This window comes from Nicotiana tabacum, chromosome 22, assembly GCF_000715075.1.
Source record: "Nicotiana tabacum cultivar K326 chromosome 22, ASM71507v2, whole genome shotgun sequence".
In the NCBI taxonomy this organism is placed as follows: Eukaryota; Viridiplantae; Streptophyta; class Magnoliopsida; order Solanales; family Solanaceae; genus Nicotiana; species Nicotiana tabacum.
Window position 1 is genome coordinate 17,752,938 of NC_134101.1, and position 17,408 is coordinate 17,770,345.

The following is a 17,408-nucleotide window of genomic DNA, read 5'->3' on the forward strand; positions in this document are numbered from 1 at the left end:
CCTTCATATGTTTCTGAATCCTATGGCAAAAACTTCCAAATTCATGCCTTAACAGACCGTCCCTTCAACATCCAACCCAACCACAGATGCCGAGGTGGCCGTTCCTGAGGTAGCCCCGGAGCCTCCTTTGAAGAGCTTCATCCCCGAGGGCTGCTCTATTGAGAATGACTTCAAAGTCGAGAAGGCCTCCAGTCAGCAGGACTGAGGCAAGGGAATATGGAGGTATATATGTTCGGTTACGGAGGACACATTCCCTACAGTTCAGGTGGAATGCAAATGGGAGGGCAAGGAAGTGGTCATCCCCGGGCCCAACGAAGATATTACTCATGTGGAGGGGTATCTAAGTGCTTACACTTACCCCTTCACACTCACCACAGTGGACCCTATAATTCTTGGCTTTTGCAAAAGGTATGAGGTCTACCTTGGGCCGATTCACCCATTCTTTTGAAAGATCGTAATCCTCCTCCGATACTTCATCAACAACATCGAAGCACCTCGGTTTACCTTCGACCACCTGCTTCATTCCTACAGTCCCCGAGTTTTCAGGGGGGTTTGATCAAGCTTGTTTGTCGAGCAAGCAAAGCTCCATTCTCGAGCATCGACAAAGATCAAGATCGAGGTTGGCAGGAGAGGTTCGTTCGGGTGAAAACCGAAGACCTCATCCCCCCCTGAATATTTACCGTTCCTTGAGAAGTAAAACTCAGCACGTAAGTTTTTCTTCCTTCCTGAATCATTGGTACTTCCTTCGTTCTATTTATAATTGTCTATGCATATTATTGTGCAGCGGTCCGCCAAGTTCCCAATGCAGTCCCCCGCTTCAAGGAGTGGATTGAGAGGATCTGCAAGCAAATATCCTAGTTCGAGCGCGAATGGTGCAAGCTCTCAAAGGGCAAGTGGGAGGCCTGCTCCCATGGTGAGTCCTCCTCTCGAGCAATTATACTTTTATACTTAACTTCTATTTCTGCTAAGTTTTTTACCTTTCCACAGGTTTGTCCAAGACCACTGAGCTCCAACTATTGGACGAGGATGAAGCCCCGTCGTCGCTTGCTGAGCCCACCGCTACGGGGTAGCCCGGGGCTGCTGCACGGGAGGAGAAGACGGGGAAAAAGAGGAAATCCTCTAGCTCCCCAGACGCCGAGGTCAAAAAGAAAAAGAGGGTAGATGTCTGGGCCCAGAAAAGCAAGTGATCCACGTCCAATCCGCAGTTAATATTGAGTAGAAACAGTCGATGGAAGAATAGTACCCAGTAAGAGTCGGGGTCGATTTTCATAGAGAGTTTAATATGGGTGTTAGGGATATACACTTGACGAAAGCAAATGGAACAACTAGATTGCACTTCCAAACAAAGGGTTTTGATTTCTAATTCTAATTTTACTATAATAATTATAAGCTAAGAGAAGAAACTAGAAAGCGAATGATTGTTTTTGGTATTTTTCCAAATAGTTAAAAAGACTAGGGATGTGACCTTAACTTAGGTGTTCGCCTAATGGGTTAAATACGTTAACACTTGTTTTGTTGATTGGGGTGTATTATAACTCTCAACTCTACGTTACCCACTCAATACCTCTCGATCATAGAATGATTTTACCCAATTTGACTTTCTCAAGCCCAAATAATTATCAAGACAAATAGTTGATATGATCTCTCACTATCTCTAGTTCAAAACCCTTTAATTAGGTTAATCAAACTCTTAATTAGCCCAATTTTTTGTTAGCCAAGTTTTCCAAAACTAGGTCTCTCTTTCTCAAGCAAAGACCAAGTCCAAATAAGCATGAATCAATGTTTGCAACCATTAATTCTAAAATTAAATCATAAAATAGGCTAAATCAACACCCAATCATAAACAAGCATTAAATTAAATACCCATAAGATTTACACACTAGGGTTGGGTCATAACCCTAGTAAGAATCTAGCTACTCATAGTGAGAAATGAAGAAAACAAAGAAGAAATACTAATTAAACTCATACTCTAAGATTAAAATGATAAAATATAGTGTTTAAATTCTAAAATAGTTACAAACTTCCTAAAATATCAAAATACAACGGCTACAGCAGCTCAAACTTCGAAATTTAACCTAAAAATGTGATTCTCGTCTATTTATAGTGGCCCAAAATTCGCTAACAAAAATGCTCCTCGAGAGGTTCTGAGGCCGCACAATTCCATGTGTGGTCCGTAGATAGCTTCAGCTTGCATGGACTTGGAATCTGCAATCGCACAATTTGATATATGGTTGCAATGTAGCTTCTATTGCCGCACGAGTCTTATGCGGTCCGCACTTCAGGAAAGGCTGCAAGTCTTGGTCATTTGCACACTCTCTGAACTTTGAAGTCTTTATCAGTGCAGACCTTGTTCTGCGGCCGCACAATTCATGTGCGGTACGCACATTAGCTAAAAATATGTTGGGCTTCTTCGCTTGTTTTGCGGCCGCAGAGGAAATTCTGCAATCCGCACTTTCTTCTGCGGACCGCACATTTTATGTTATGCGCCCCTTCTTGCCTTGTGAGTCAGAACACTCCTTTTTGAGTCGGATTTCATCATGGGAGCCCAAGCTTCCAACATTCCTGCAATTTGCACACTTTCATTAGTTTTAGTAACATAAATCAATACTTTCGGACTAAAACAAAAGAAAAAAGGTGCTAATAAGTGGTCAAATTCCACACTTATCAACTCCCTCAAACTTAAATCTTTGCTTGTCCTCAAGTAAATAAATTAGTTCCCAACTCCTCGAAATTAAAGGTCAATTCAGTGAGTCAATGGTGAGCCATTCACATATTAGTTAGGACCAATAATTACCCACACTACTCATGTATTATCAACAAGGTGACAAGTCAAATATTCATGCACATATAGTTCTAATGAAACATTTGAGCTTCAAGAATTGACTTTACTCATCAAGGACTCTTGTTCTATCATGTAGGTCATGGTGGACTCTAAACTCTTCCTCCTCTACTTTCTATTTTCCAAGCTCACTTAAAAAAGTTAGCACTCAATCTTAAGATTCATGAAAGGTTCACTCTTCTCTCACAAAAGAATGTCACAAGTACGGCTTCAAGTACCATAGGCTTGCCCCTCATTTAGATCACCACTAATGTAAGCTCACTCGATTTGAAATCAAGTAGGACTTCCTTTAGGTTGTAATGAAGGCTTTTGGATTAGGGTAGGATACAATATGAGAAAGTGGTTACACCTTTCCTTAACCACTCCACATTTTTATTTTTTGGCTCATAATTATCAATTCTTAGAAGCATTTTCTTTTCATTGAGGGCCAGAGAGACTTGACATCACTCTTTTTTGTTCATTTCATTCTTTTTCTCCCTTTTTGATGCTCATGTTAGGGATCATTACCTCTTTTTGAATCCATCAACCCTTCCACTTATTCTCTTTTTTTGCATTTTTCTTTTTGTTCTTTTCTTTTCTTGCCTTCTCTTTTCATAGAGATCATTTCTTTTCTCTTTTTGTGCCTTGATACCTTTTTCAAATTCCTCATATCTCCCCCAAACTTATGCTTTGAGCCACTTATTTCACAAGAGTGTTAATGAAAGTTTGGGTGCCAAGAAAAGGTCACGACAAAATGGGTAAAGGCTTATAGCATGGTTATCAAATGCGAAAGGCTAGAGGATCAAAGGGGGTTGACTAGGGATAACGACATTGGTTGGAAATAGAAAGATCATGCGGGCCAAGGAAAGCCTACAATCACTTCTCAAACCAAGCAAAACTTAGGATTTTACTGCGGAACACATTCGACACAAGTTCTAGACCATTCGCACTGATACCTGGACTAGCAACAATTCATCTCACCCCTCACACAACTAGATTATAAAAAAGGATAGAGTCAAGAGCCCACAACAACCACATTCAAGTTTAAAGATCATTATGGCCCAATAAACTACTTGATGATCACCAAAGTCAACTCAAGAGTCATAACGTCACTAACTAGAGTTATTTATTTTTAAAACCTTTTTTCTAACCATAAGTACGTAGTTAAGTATGTTGGTACCAAATTAAGCATGATTAACTCTTCGAGAATGACTTGATTAAGTCTTTTATTCATTATTACTACTACTATTATTACCTAAACAAAAAACAAATTCATTCTCTTAAGACGGTTGTCATGCCATCCATCGTTGGGACGAGTCACCCGGTTCACACAAAAGACTATCTTTGAAAAGAACCGTGGCGTTAAGAAAACCAAAGGTTTATTATCTACTAAAGCATAAAAAGAAGCTACTTAACAAAACAAGAAGTAAAGTGTAAAAAATAAAGAAGCTAATGAGCAATAACTACTAAAGATAGATTAATATACAAATAAGAAAGGAGAGAGAAGATAGATAAATACAAATAAGAAAAGAAAGAGTATCATCAAATTATTACAATCCAAATTGTATCCAAAATGTGCTAATGTATCAAATAAATTCCACCCCCCCCCCCCCCCCGAATAAAAGTAAGAATTATCCCCAATGCATAGCAAAATAAGAATAAAAAGAGAGAGAGTGAAGAAAAACTCCCTAAGGATCCTTGGAAATCTCAGTGTCCCCAGCAATGTCATCTCCCTCAGGATCAACCAATTGTATCTCACATCATCAAATCTAGGCGTGGTTGGGTTGTCGAACATCGCATGCACTGCCTCAGCAGTGTCGGCAACAAGGTTTGGCTCGTCAGATTGGCCAGCTGGTGCTACCGGTGCAGATGGTACTGACAGAACTGGGGCGGACTAGTGCGGATCAAGAAGCATATCAAAAGGAAGGTCTCTAGCTATAGCAAGTCTAGTCACCTCCCTCCGGAGCTTGTCCATTGATTTCTTGCTTACCTGGGACTTCCTCTTCTTCTTTTACTTCCTTTCCCAACTCCTCAATAACTGACCCGTGTTGTACCAAAGTGTCCATAATCGTCTACTGGTTCTCCAAAATCTTCTTCAGCATCTCATCAATGTCAGATGGAGCCTGTGGTGCCTGAGAAGCAGACTGCGCTGCAACAGTACTAGACAAGTAAGACAGCTTAGAAGTAGCTATCTGCATCTAGTTGTTAAGACTTGCCAATGTCTAGGAGACTCGCAGAGCAGATAGTAGAACTATGGGCATGGGCACTAGCTTCAAAGATGCTCTAGGGGCTGTGGTAAAAGCTGAGGATGATGGCAGAGACATAGCAGCGGCACTGGTAGAAGGCTCAGCAAAGGTGGATGGAAGAACAGCTGTCTCAGAAGCTACTACTGTTGGCTCATCAGACTGGCCTGTGGCGGTAGAAGGCTGGACTTTCTTCTTTGGGTTGCTTATATCCATCAGTGAATACCAGTCGAATGGCTTCTTCGGGTTTACCTTGGTGTCAAAATCTCTCGGCTCTACCTTTACATCAGTAAGGTACTCTGTGATAGTATTGGGATAAAGGTAGGCTGAGCTATCCTGCCGTGCAATCACTGAAATGTTGGCCGACATCACAGCACCCACATTGATTGGGAATCCATCCATGATGGAAGCCACAAGAACTTCTCGAGGAATAGGAAAGTGAGTCTCGTTCTGGCATGGATCCAATCTGCTAAAAACAAAGGTCTACCACCACTTTGCCTCAAAACTCAAAGTGCTCCACTGAATGGGAACCCATGGTGGTGTTGACCCTAGTGGTGTTAGAATCTCAGCCAGTCAAGGTGGGACTTCCTCCGACAGTGCGCACTTCTCCAGATACTCCTTTCGCTCAACATCCTCAAAGTTTAAGTACATATTTAGCGTATGCTGATCAAACCTCACCTTGAGGTTGTGCACTTTGGTCACCTTCATCCCTTTCTCTATACGAGCAACATTGGCATAGAACTCTCGGTCGAGGTATTCTTTGGCATCCTTCACTTTCTCGGTGAACCACATCCACCCTTTTCGTGCCTGAACTGTCTAAATATTGCTAGGTTATATGTCTCCAAATCTTTCAATCAGAATTGGCCCTCATGAGTCAACGACCTCACTGGCCACCACATAGGAAAACTAGTGAAGGTGACAAAGCTGACAAATCAATCCTCCTAAGCCTTCTTCTTCTTTGATCTCTCCAAACCTGAAGCATCTCCCCCTCTACCATCATCGGGGATCTCATGTATAAGATGTGCCTCTAGGATTGGTGAAGCGGATGGATCAGAAGCCTGGCTAGTACTCTCCGACCCCTCGGAAGTGCTTTGAGATTAAGAAGGCTCATCCCTGAGCTGGTATCTCCCCTATTTCCTCGACTGTGTGGCCGTCTGCTCCTCCTGAACAGAGGCTGAGTTGCCCTCTAACACCTCCCTAGACGGGACATAGGATCTAGACTTAGAGAGGTCTACACCTCTCCCTCTGGCGGCTGTGGTTTTCTTCCTGATTGTCTTAGGCTGGCCAAGGGGCAAGGTACCTCTACATCGACCCCGAGAAGATTCACCTCTACCCTATAAAGTGTCACCTCGGCCTCTTGATCGAACCATTATCTATATCAAAGCAGAGAAGATTGTTAGTTGCAATTCATTGTTCAACACATTCAACGCTTATATACGTAAGGGAGAAACACTAAGACATAGTGGGGTTATGAAGTTGATACATGTCTGTAGGATAAGGGTTTCGCGGTCCGCAGATTTTTATTGTGCTCCACAAAAGGAACTCGCAGTTTGCAGATTTTTGTTGTGCTACCATAGAAGGGAAGTGAGGTCCGCACATTTTAGCTTGCGGCCGCACTTATAAGTCCCAAAAGTATTATCTCTCTGATGATAGAGATATAGCCAATCTGCGGACGCAAAGGAAAATCTACGATCCGCATAATTTATCTTGCGACTGCAGATTCCCTCATCACTGAGTTGCCAATTTTGCTGATCTGTGGACCGCACAATTTCAAGTGCGGCTGCAGATTTCAAAAAGTCACAAACAGACCTATTTTGTCTACTTAGGTTTTTCAATTTCCCGCACAATTAGACATGACAACATGGTAAAAACATGAAATTACACTAACCCAACCCCATTGGAGCATGTATCATAGTTACCCAGTCCAGATCTACCCTACATGGACACATAATTGAACTCTAATAACATATGGCCTAAAAAAAGAACTAAAAATCTACAAATTAAACTAACACAAAAATTTAACATTAATTTGAAGCATACCAGATAGAGTAAGTGCAATGAGTGACTAATTGAGGTGGTTGTGTGTATGGACAGTTGAAATCTCCAAGAAAAATTAACAGAGCAACAGCGTTTTGTTCAAAGAGGGAAAAGTGTAAAGTAAATCCTATTGTTCTATTTATACCATCTTTTTGAGAATAGGGAAAAGGACGAGTGCGGCCTCACATTTGCATGTGAGGTCCGCACTCTTTCACCTGGGGACCTCATCTCAGAACTCCATCTGCGGTCCGCACAATTTTAGGTGCGGCCGCAGATTTCACGTGCGGTCGTAGATCGACCTCCGCACTGACAAGCTCAAACTTCAGAGAGTTGGTATTTTTGACATTTCAAATGTGCAGTCAGCAATAGAAATGTGCAGCCGCAATGCTATTCTGCTATGGCACATAGAAATGTGTGGTCTGTATAAATAAAGTGCGGTCCGCATTCTTTTGAACACTTAGCCATATTTTTGTCCACCATTCTTATAAGTCACACTCATCCCTATAGCACACTTCAAAGCAAGTTAGAACACAAATAACTCCTAACTACAAAACAAAAAGAAAAAGGAAAAGAAGCGTGGGTTGCCTCCCAAGAAGTGCCTGATTTAACATCGCGGCACGATGCAAAATACCCTCAAGTGAAATGAATGACCGCCACCACGTGGCTATCTCCAACATTTCCCAAATAGTTCTTCACCTGGTGACCATTGACTCGGAATACTTCATTGTTTTTGTTCTTCAAGTCTAATGCACCAAAAGATGTCACACTAACAATTTTAAAAATACCACTCCACTTGGATTTTAGCTTCTCGGGAAACATCCGCAACCTTGAGTTGAACAACAACACGAGATCGCCCACCTTGAACTCTTTGTTCCAAATGTATTTGTCATGAAGATATTTCATCTTTTATTTGTATAAGGATGAACTTGCATAAGCATGGTACCGGAACTCATCCAACGCATTCAAATGTGCAACCCTCAAGTTAGCAGCTACATCCCAATCAAGATTCAACATCTTTAGAGCTTACATTGCCTTTTGCTCTAGTTCCACCGGAAGATGACAAGCTTTTTCGAACACCAACTGGTATGGCGATATTCCGATAGGTGTTTTGTAAGCCGATTGATATGCCCATAATGCATTATCATGTTTCTTAGACCAATCTGTCCGATTAGTATCCACTGTTTTGGACAAGATACTCTTTATCTCCCGATTGGAGACTTCCACTTGCCCACTAGCTTGTGGGTGATAGGGAGTCGTAACTTTGTGAGTGACACCATATTTCTAAGTAAAGTGTCAAAAGCCTTGTTGCAAAAATGTGACCCCTCATCGCTTATAATTGCATGTGGAATACCAAACCTTGTGAAAATATTCTTCTTCAAGAAAGCCACGCCTCATTGTTGGGTAAAGCAACAGCCTAAACCTATTTGGACACATAATCCATCGTGACCAAGATGTAAGTATTTCTACAAGAACTCACAAAATGGCCCATGAATTCAATGCCCCACACATCGAAAATATCAATCTCCAAAATGGTTGAGAGAGGCATTTCATTTTTCTTCCAGATTCCACTGGCTCGTTGACATTCATCACATCTTTTCACTAACTCACTAGCATCTTTGTAAAGAGTAGGCCAATAGAAACCACAACTCAGCATTTTGGCCGTCGTTCTCGCTCCACCATAATGACCACCATATGGCAAAGAATGACAAGCCTCAAGAATATCACCTTGCTCTTCTTCCGGTACAAACCTCCTAATCCCCCATCCGTACAAATCCGGAAAAGGTATGGTTCATCCCAATAATAATCTTGACAATCCCTTTTGAGCTTCTTTCTTTGGTTTGAAGAGAACTCATCCGAAATGATTCCACATACAAGACAATTTGCTAAGTCTATGAACCATGGCACCTCTTTCATTGAAATTGCCAAGAGTTGCTCATCGGGGAAGGAGTCATTGATTTCAAGGCCATCATGCGGCCTCCCCTCCTCCTCCAAACAAGACAAGTGGTCTGCCACTTGCTTTTCACTACGTTTCCTATCTTGGATATCAATATCAAATTCTTGTAACAAGAGCACTCATCTTATCAACCGATATTTGGGGTCCTTTTTGCTCATAAGATAACGAAGCGTCGCATGATCCGTGTGGACAATAACCTTTGCACCCATCAAGTATGGGCGGAACTTCTCAATTGCAAACACAATAGCAAGGAGCTCTTTCTCCGTAATGGTATAGTTGACTAGGGAATTATTCATGGTCTTATTAGCATAGTAGACCGAATGGAAACTCTTGTTGATGTGTTGCCCTAAAACAACCCCAACCGCCACGTCACTTGCATCACATATGAGTTCAAAAGGCACACTCCAATTTGGAGTGGTGATGATGGGAGTAGTTGTCGACTTGAACTTCAACAATTCAAAAGCTCTCATGAAATCATCATTGAAATTAAACTTGGCATCCTTCTCAAGAATCTTGCATAACGGGTTCATCACCTTAGAGAAATCTTTGATAAAGTGCCGGTAAAAACCCGCATGGCCTAAGAAACTCCGCACACCCTTCACCGAAGTTGGGGGTGGAAGCTTAGAAATCACCTCAATATTTACCTTGTCAACTTCAATTCCATTCCTTGAGATTTTGTTGCCAAGAACAATACCTTCCTTGACCATGAAATGACATTTCTCCCAATTGAGCACCAAATTGGTTTCTTCACATCTAACCAACACTTTGTCCAAATTTGCAAGACAATCATCAAAAGAATCTCCAACCACCGAGAAGTCATCCATGAAAACTTTAAGGTAGTCTTCCACCATGTCCGTGAAAATAGCCATCATACACCTTTGAAAAGTCACCGGTGTATTGCACAAACCAAATGGCATCCGCTTGAAAGAAAAAGTACCATAGGGACATGTAAAGGTTGTTTTCTCTTGATCTTTCGGAGCAATGAGAATTTGGTTGTAGCCCGATCACCCATCAAGAAAGCAATAAAAATCATGGCCGACCAATCTATCGAGCATTTGATTTAAGAAAGGAAGTGGAAAGTGATCCTTCCTTATGACTTTGTTGAGCTTGCGATAATCCATACACACCCTCCAACCGGTCACCGTTCTTGTAGGAATCAACTCATTCTTGTCATTGGTGACCACCGTCATGCCCCCTTCTTTGGGACACATTGAACCGGAGAAGTCCATGAACTATCGGAGATGGGGTAGACAACCCCAGCATCCAACCACTTGATAATCTACTTTTTAACAACTTCTTGCATAGCCTCATTGAGTCTCCTTTGATGTCCAATAGATGGTTTGGCGCCATCCTCCAACTTGATCTTATGCATGCAAAAGATAGGGATTATCCCCCAAATATCTACCAAGGTCCACCCAATAGCCTTCTTCCTCTTTTGTTGCACCGCCAATGTGGAATCCACCTGCACGTTAGTCAAAAAAGAGGAAAGAATAACCGATAAAGTAGAACAGGGGACAAAACATTCATACCGAAGATGTAGAGGCAATGGCTTCAACTCCAAGGTAGGTGGCTCTTCAATCGAAGGCTTTGTAGGAGGAGGAGTCATATTTTCAAGATCCAAGGACAATTTATGGGGTGCATAGTTGTACGACCCCATTCCTTGTAAAGAGTTCATACATTTCATGAAGTCATCCATCGTGTCTTCATCAAAGTTGAGCAAGACGGCCTCCAACATATCACCAACATTGATTGTAGCACTTGTATCATCAAAATGACATCGATCACCAAGTCCACAAAATAACACACCTCATTGCTATTTGGTTGCCGCATGGACATACACACGTGGAATACCACTTTTTCATCACCAACTCGGAAAGTGAGTTCTTTAATTTCAACATCACAAAGAGCCTTACCCGTAGCAAGGAAAGGTCTTCCAAGAATAATTGGCACTTCATAATTAACCTCACAATCTAGAATGACAAAATCCGCTCGGAGAACAAATTTATCTACCCGGACCAAAACATCTTCAATCACACCCAACAGCCTTTCCATGGTATGATCGGCCATTTGCAATCTCATAGAGGTGGGTCTTGGTTTCTCAATTCCCAAAGTCTTGAAAACCGAATAGGGCATCAAATTGATACTTGCCCCGAGATCACAAAGAGCTTTAACAAACTCGGCACCTCCAATTGTACAAGGAATCGTGAAAGCACCGGGATCCTCCAACTTAGGAGCCATTGAATGCACAATTGCGCTCACTTGATGAGTGACTTTGATGGTCTCAAAATTCATTGACCGCTTATTTGTCACAAGATCCTTCATAAACTTTGCATAACCGGGCATTCTTTTTTAAGCTTCGACCAATGGCACATTGATTGAAAGACTCTTCATCATTTGAATGAACTTCTTGAATTGATTCTTACCATTTTTCTTGGCAAGTCTTTGAGGGTATGGAGGTGGAGGCTTAGGCAATGGTGCCTTGGCCTTTTGCACTACCAGCTCTAGTATGTCAATAATGTGTTCCCCAAACGGGTTCACCTCCTCTTGAGTCTCTTCCACACTATCATCAATATCAATATGAACTTCCTCATTAGGTTGCACAACATTGTTCGAGATCTCTTCTTCTTGCATCACTTGATCATCATCAACAAGCCGCCTTTCACTTGAGGTGGGTGCATTCCTGCCTCTTCCACTTCTTGTGATAACCGCCATGGCATTCCACGTCTTGTTTTCGCCCTTTGGGTTTACCATCGTATCACTTGGTAGTGCCCCCTTAGGACGAGAATTTAGAGCTTGAGAGATTTTCCCCATTTGAACTTCTAAGTTGCGGATTGATCTGTTGTGTGAGGCAAGTTGGGCATCCGAATTGGCATTCTTTTCCATCAGTTACTTGAAGATACTTTCAATACATCTCATCTCATTGTTTGAAGATCTTGAACCATGGGAAGGATAATGAGGTGGGTTGCTCAATTGTTGGTACATTGGGGGACTTTGAAAACCCAACCCCCGGTTACCTTGATTGTTACTCCATCCACCTTGATTGTTTCCTCCCCAATTTTCTTGGTTGTTTCCACGCCAATTTTATTGATTGTTATTGTTATGCCAGTTCCCTTGATTGTTAGAATTCCAATTGCCTTGATTATATTTTGGTCCCCATTGTTGTTGGCTTGGGCCTTGGAATTTGTTTCTTTGCCCTTGAAAATTGTTCACATATTGCACTTCCTCTTCTTGTTCATTATAGGAATCCTCTTGCTCAAAACCTTCATCATCTTGCACATAGTTATCCACTTGAATTTGCACTTATGGGCCCTTGGTCCTCCTCTTATTCACCATCATGTTCACTCCCTCTATAGCATTGACTTGCTTAGGAGCTTGCACTTGATTTAGTTGGGCCTTTGCTAGTTGAGTCATGGTAGTGGTGAATTCGGCAATGGCTTGCCCATGGTCTTGAAATTCTTTGTGAAGCTGGATCATATTCAGATCACCTTGTGGAACATTGGCCCGGGATTGCCAAGCCGACGACATTTCTGCCATCTCATCCAAGATTTCACATGCCTCCACATAAGGCGTAGTCAGCTAGTTGATTCACTACACATTGATTATTTGTGTTAATCCCACGATAGAAGGTTTGTTGAATCATGTTTTCCACCTTATCCTTATAAGGACATTCCTTAACCACTGTCCTATAGCGCTCTCATATTTCATGTAGTGGTTCATTCGGCTCTTGCTTGAATGCCAAGATCTCATCTCGAAGTGTAGCCATTTGCCCGGGAGAGAAAAATTTAGCAATGAACTTGTCACGCCCTGAACCTTGGAGCGAGACAAGCACCCGGTGCCTCACCTAACCTGGCATACCAAATTGCGACTAAGGGACTCTGAATACATAATGTCATACTTTGGCCATGGGGCCACCTTGCAAGACAATTTGCGAAGCAAAATATAAAACTGAATGGAAACTAGCGCTAACTAAACATCAATATAAAGCTAGGCTGAAAAGGCCGTCATAGCTACTACAGCTGACAAACCACCAAATTATACATACCAGGCCTACAAACCCAACATACTGCACTAACCAACAGGATATGTCTACAAGCCTCTACTGATAGATGTACTATGATCGGAACAGGGCCCCGACCTACCCATAACATATATACAGATATACATAAGATGTACATAACACTCTAGACCTGGCAACTCCGAAAGACGTGGAGCTTACCGATCAGGCTGAACTCGGGAAACACCTACTGAGGAGATCTACTCGTCTGTCTATCTAAACCTGCATGTATGAAATGCAGCATCCCCGGAAAAGGGACGTCAGTACGAAATAATGTACCGAGTATGTAAGGCAATAACATAACTGAAAATCGAAACTAAACTGATAATATAATAACTGGAAGTAACTGGGAGTCAAAGATGATCTGGAGATATACTTACCTACTGATACTGACTCAACTCCTTCAATATAGTAAGTAAAATAATTGTACGGCCTTATAAGGCTCGGTATATATAACTGCTCTGCCATAGTAGGCTTGCTCATAGGCGCTCGTCCATACTAGGCTATGTATCTCGACCATGCTGGGCTCGCTCATAGGCGCTCGGCCACAGTAGGCTCGGTATATAACTTTCCATCTGATCAGAGGTTGCCCAATAGGGGCCTGCCCATCGATTATAGCTCGATGGTAATGAAAATACTGTAATACTGTATATATAGGCATGCTGCTCTCTTGACTGGAAGAAGACAATACTAAAATTGAATATAGAGTCTCGATAAGGAATAATATTGTAACTTATGAGACTAGAATAGTGTGAATAAATTCATGAATATGAACTTCTCTTTTGTCTCATTACTAACACATGTAGCTACGAGATCATGCCAAAATGAAGGAAGGCTTAGCCTTAACATACCTTATCACAATCTTTCCAATCACTAAGTTGAACTCACCTCTTTGAACCTTAATCTACAAGAACGATAATAATACTATCGTTAAGTTACGAAAGGTACAACAACGACAAACTTATTTTGTATTAAAACGGGCAGCATCTCCCCTATAATCCTTACTTCCTCCAAATTCAAGATAACACCAACAATACAAGAACAGAACAATAACAACATATATACATCATTTTCCAGCCCTATATACACCATCAAATACTACAAAATAGCCCAACACACCCCAATCTCTTCGTACACAAAACGACCACCGTAGTAGTGTCAAACGACCCGAAAATGTTATGACGAACGACCAGCCAACCACCCTAAATTTATATGGTGTTTATAAACCCCCTTCCTCCTCCAAAACTCCACAAAATAGTAGTAAAACACGCAGCCCAACAGCAACACAAAACAGTCCACAAAACAGTCCGCTACAAGTGAATAACTCAAACTCACGGCTTCCGATCACCGTCCCGTGAGTTCTTACAAGTATAGAACGACTTACCATGAATTTACAGAAGAAAAATTGGATGAAAGAGAGCAGTAAACTCACCTTATTTGTTGGATAACTCAGCTCTTATCTTGGTTCTTCAAACTCTAGGTTTTACCTCCAATTAGAACTTGAAAGGGAGAGAAAATCAATTAGGGTTTGTGGGAAATATTTTGGAGGATTCTTTGCAGAGCTTATGTCTGGTTATTATGCTCTATTTTAAGTCTAATATATGAAGAAAATAGGCCCTTAAAAGGCCACTTTGGACGACCCGAAATGGCCCATTTTTTTGGGCTCTCATTTAAGCAAGTAGGTGACACACCTACTTGTCACCTAGCAGCTTGCGCAGTATCGCACAAATGCCCATATCTTTCTACTCCAATGTCGTATTGACAAACGGTTTAATGCGTTGGAAAATAGACTCATAGATCTTTAATTTTATGGGTGGAACACCCCATAACTCTAAGTATATTGGGAGAAAATTGCAGTTACATTTGATCCAAAGTTTCAGTAAAACTTATGAATGTAACTTGTGATGACTTTCATCGACTTTTGTTCCACAACTCTCTTGACTTCAAAACATCACACACGGATGTCATACGACTAATATAAATCATAACATAATCTCTTTATCATATTAAGCACCCTAGTCTCACCCTAAAGGTATATGTTATAACATTCCCAACTTGTCGACTTTCGACGAAACATTATTTTCTTCAATTGCTTTAGCTTCTGAACCGTCCAACCCTCTTTGTACTTGTTGTTCATGATCTTCAATATTTGTAACCTCAGAGGTAACATGATTAAATTAATTTATATACTTTTAAATATTATCTCATTTTTGGTCCTACATTAGTTTGCTTACGATGCATTTTTATGTACGAAAATATAGGGTGTAACAGATTGTAGGGAAAAACTCATCCCAAGTGTGAATTGAATGGTTTGGCAATTGTTCCAACCAATCTAAAGCTTTTCCCCATAGAGAGAAGGGAAAAATCCTTAGTCTCAATGCATCCTCGGAAACATTAGTTTGTTTGCTCCCCCAACATGTATCCACAAAGCCCTTCAAATGCTTATAAGCATTTTGAGTTGGAGCACCGATGAAGAAACCTCGTTTCTCCAGAAAAGTGAACATCATATTGGTGATTTGGAAGTTGTTCGTCCTAATACGGGGAGGGACTATTGCACTAGCATAACCTTAGTTGGGCAATATCCGGTGTGGAGCCGCTCGTGGTGAAGGTGGGGGTGGAACAGGCACATTGTCATGAGGTACCCGGCTTCTCCGATTAGCTTCTAGCTCATGAGGTATCTCCTCTACTTGCTTCTCCTCACCGTCCAGTTCCCCCAAAGTCAAATTTTCGAGCTCGTTGTTCGCCATGGTTGTACCTAAAATTTCTCACACAAGTTAGTAACACGGAAGGGAAAGAATATATTCCAAACACAAATTAAAATATATATCTAACACTATTTTAACTCCCCGGCAACGGCGCTAAAAATTGATCCATGTCCAATCTACACTCAATAGTGAGTGGAAACAATCACTGGAAGAATAGTACCCAACAAGAGTTAGGGTCGATATTTACAGGGAATTTAATATGGGTATTAGGGGTATACACTTGACGAAAGCAAATGGAACAAATAGATTGCACTTCCAAACAAAGGGTTTTGATTTCTAATTCTAATTTTACTCTAATTATTATAAGCTAAGAGAAGAAACTAGAAAGCGAATGATTGTTTTTGGTATTTTTCCAAATAGTTAAAAAGCCTAGGGATGTGACCTTAACCTAGGTGTTCGCCTAATGGGTTAAATACGTTAACATTTGTTTTGTTGATTGGGGTGTATTATAGCTCTCAACTCTACATTAGCCACTCAATACCTCTCGGTCATAGAGTGATTTTGCCCAATTTGGTTTTCTCAAGCCCAAATGGGTATCAAGCTAAATAGTTGATATGAGCTCAAGACGGGTTCTCACTATCTCTAGTTCAAAACCCTTTAATTAGGCTAATCAAACTCTTAATTAGCCTAATTTCTTGTAAGCCAAGTTTTCCTTGACTAGGTCTCTCTTTCTCAAGCAAATACCAAGTCCAAATAGGCATGAATCAATGTTTGCAACCATTAATTTTAAAATTAAAGCATAAAGTAGGCTAAGTATTCAACACCCAATCATAAACAATCATTAAATAAAATATCCATAAGGTTTACACACTAGGGTTGGGTCACAACCCTAGTTAGAATCTAGCTACTCATAGTGAGAAATACAGAAAATAAAGAAGAAATACTAATTAAACTCATAATCTAAGATTAAAATGATAAAATATGATGTTTAAATCTTAAAATAGTCACAAACTTCCTAAAATAGCAAAATACAACGGCTACAACAGCTCAAACTTCGAAACTTGACCTAAAAATGTGATTCTTGTCTATTTATAGTGGCCCAAAATTCGCTGACAAAAATGCCACTCGGGAGGTTCTACGGGCGCACAATTCCATGAGCGGTCCGCATATTGATTCATCTTGCATGGACTTGGAATCTGCAGCCACACAATTTGATCTGCTGCTGCAATGTGGCTTCTGCGGTTGCACAATTCTTGTGCGGTCTGCACTTCAGGCAAGGCTTCAAGTCTTGGTCATTTGCACACTCTCTGAACTTTGAAGTCTTTATCAGTACAGACCTTTTTCTGCGGCCGCACAATTCATGTGCGTTCCGCATATTAGCTAAAACTCTACTGGTCTTCTTCACTTGTTCTGCGGTCGCAGAGGGAATGCACATCTTATGTTCTACGCCCGTTCTTACCTTATGAGTCGAAACACTCTTTTTTGAGTCTGATTTCATCATGGGATCCCAAGCTTCCAATATTCCTACAATTTTCACACTTTCATTAGTTAAGGAAACATAAATCAATACTTTCGGACTAAAACAAAAGCAAAAAGA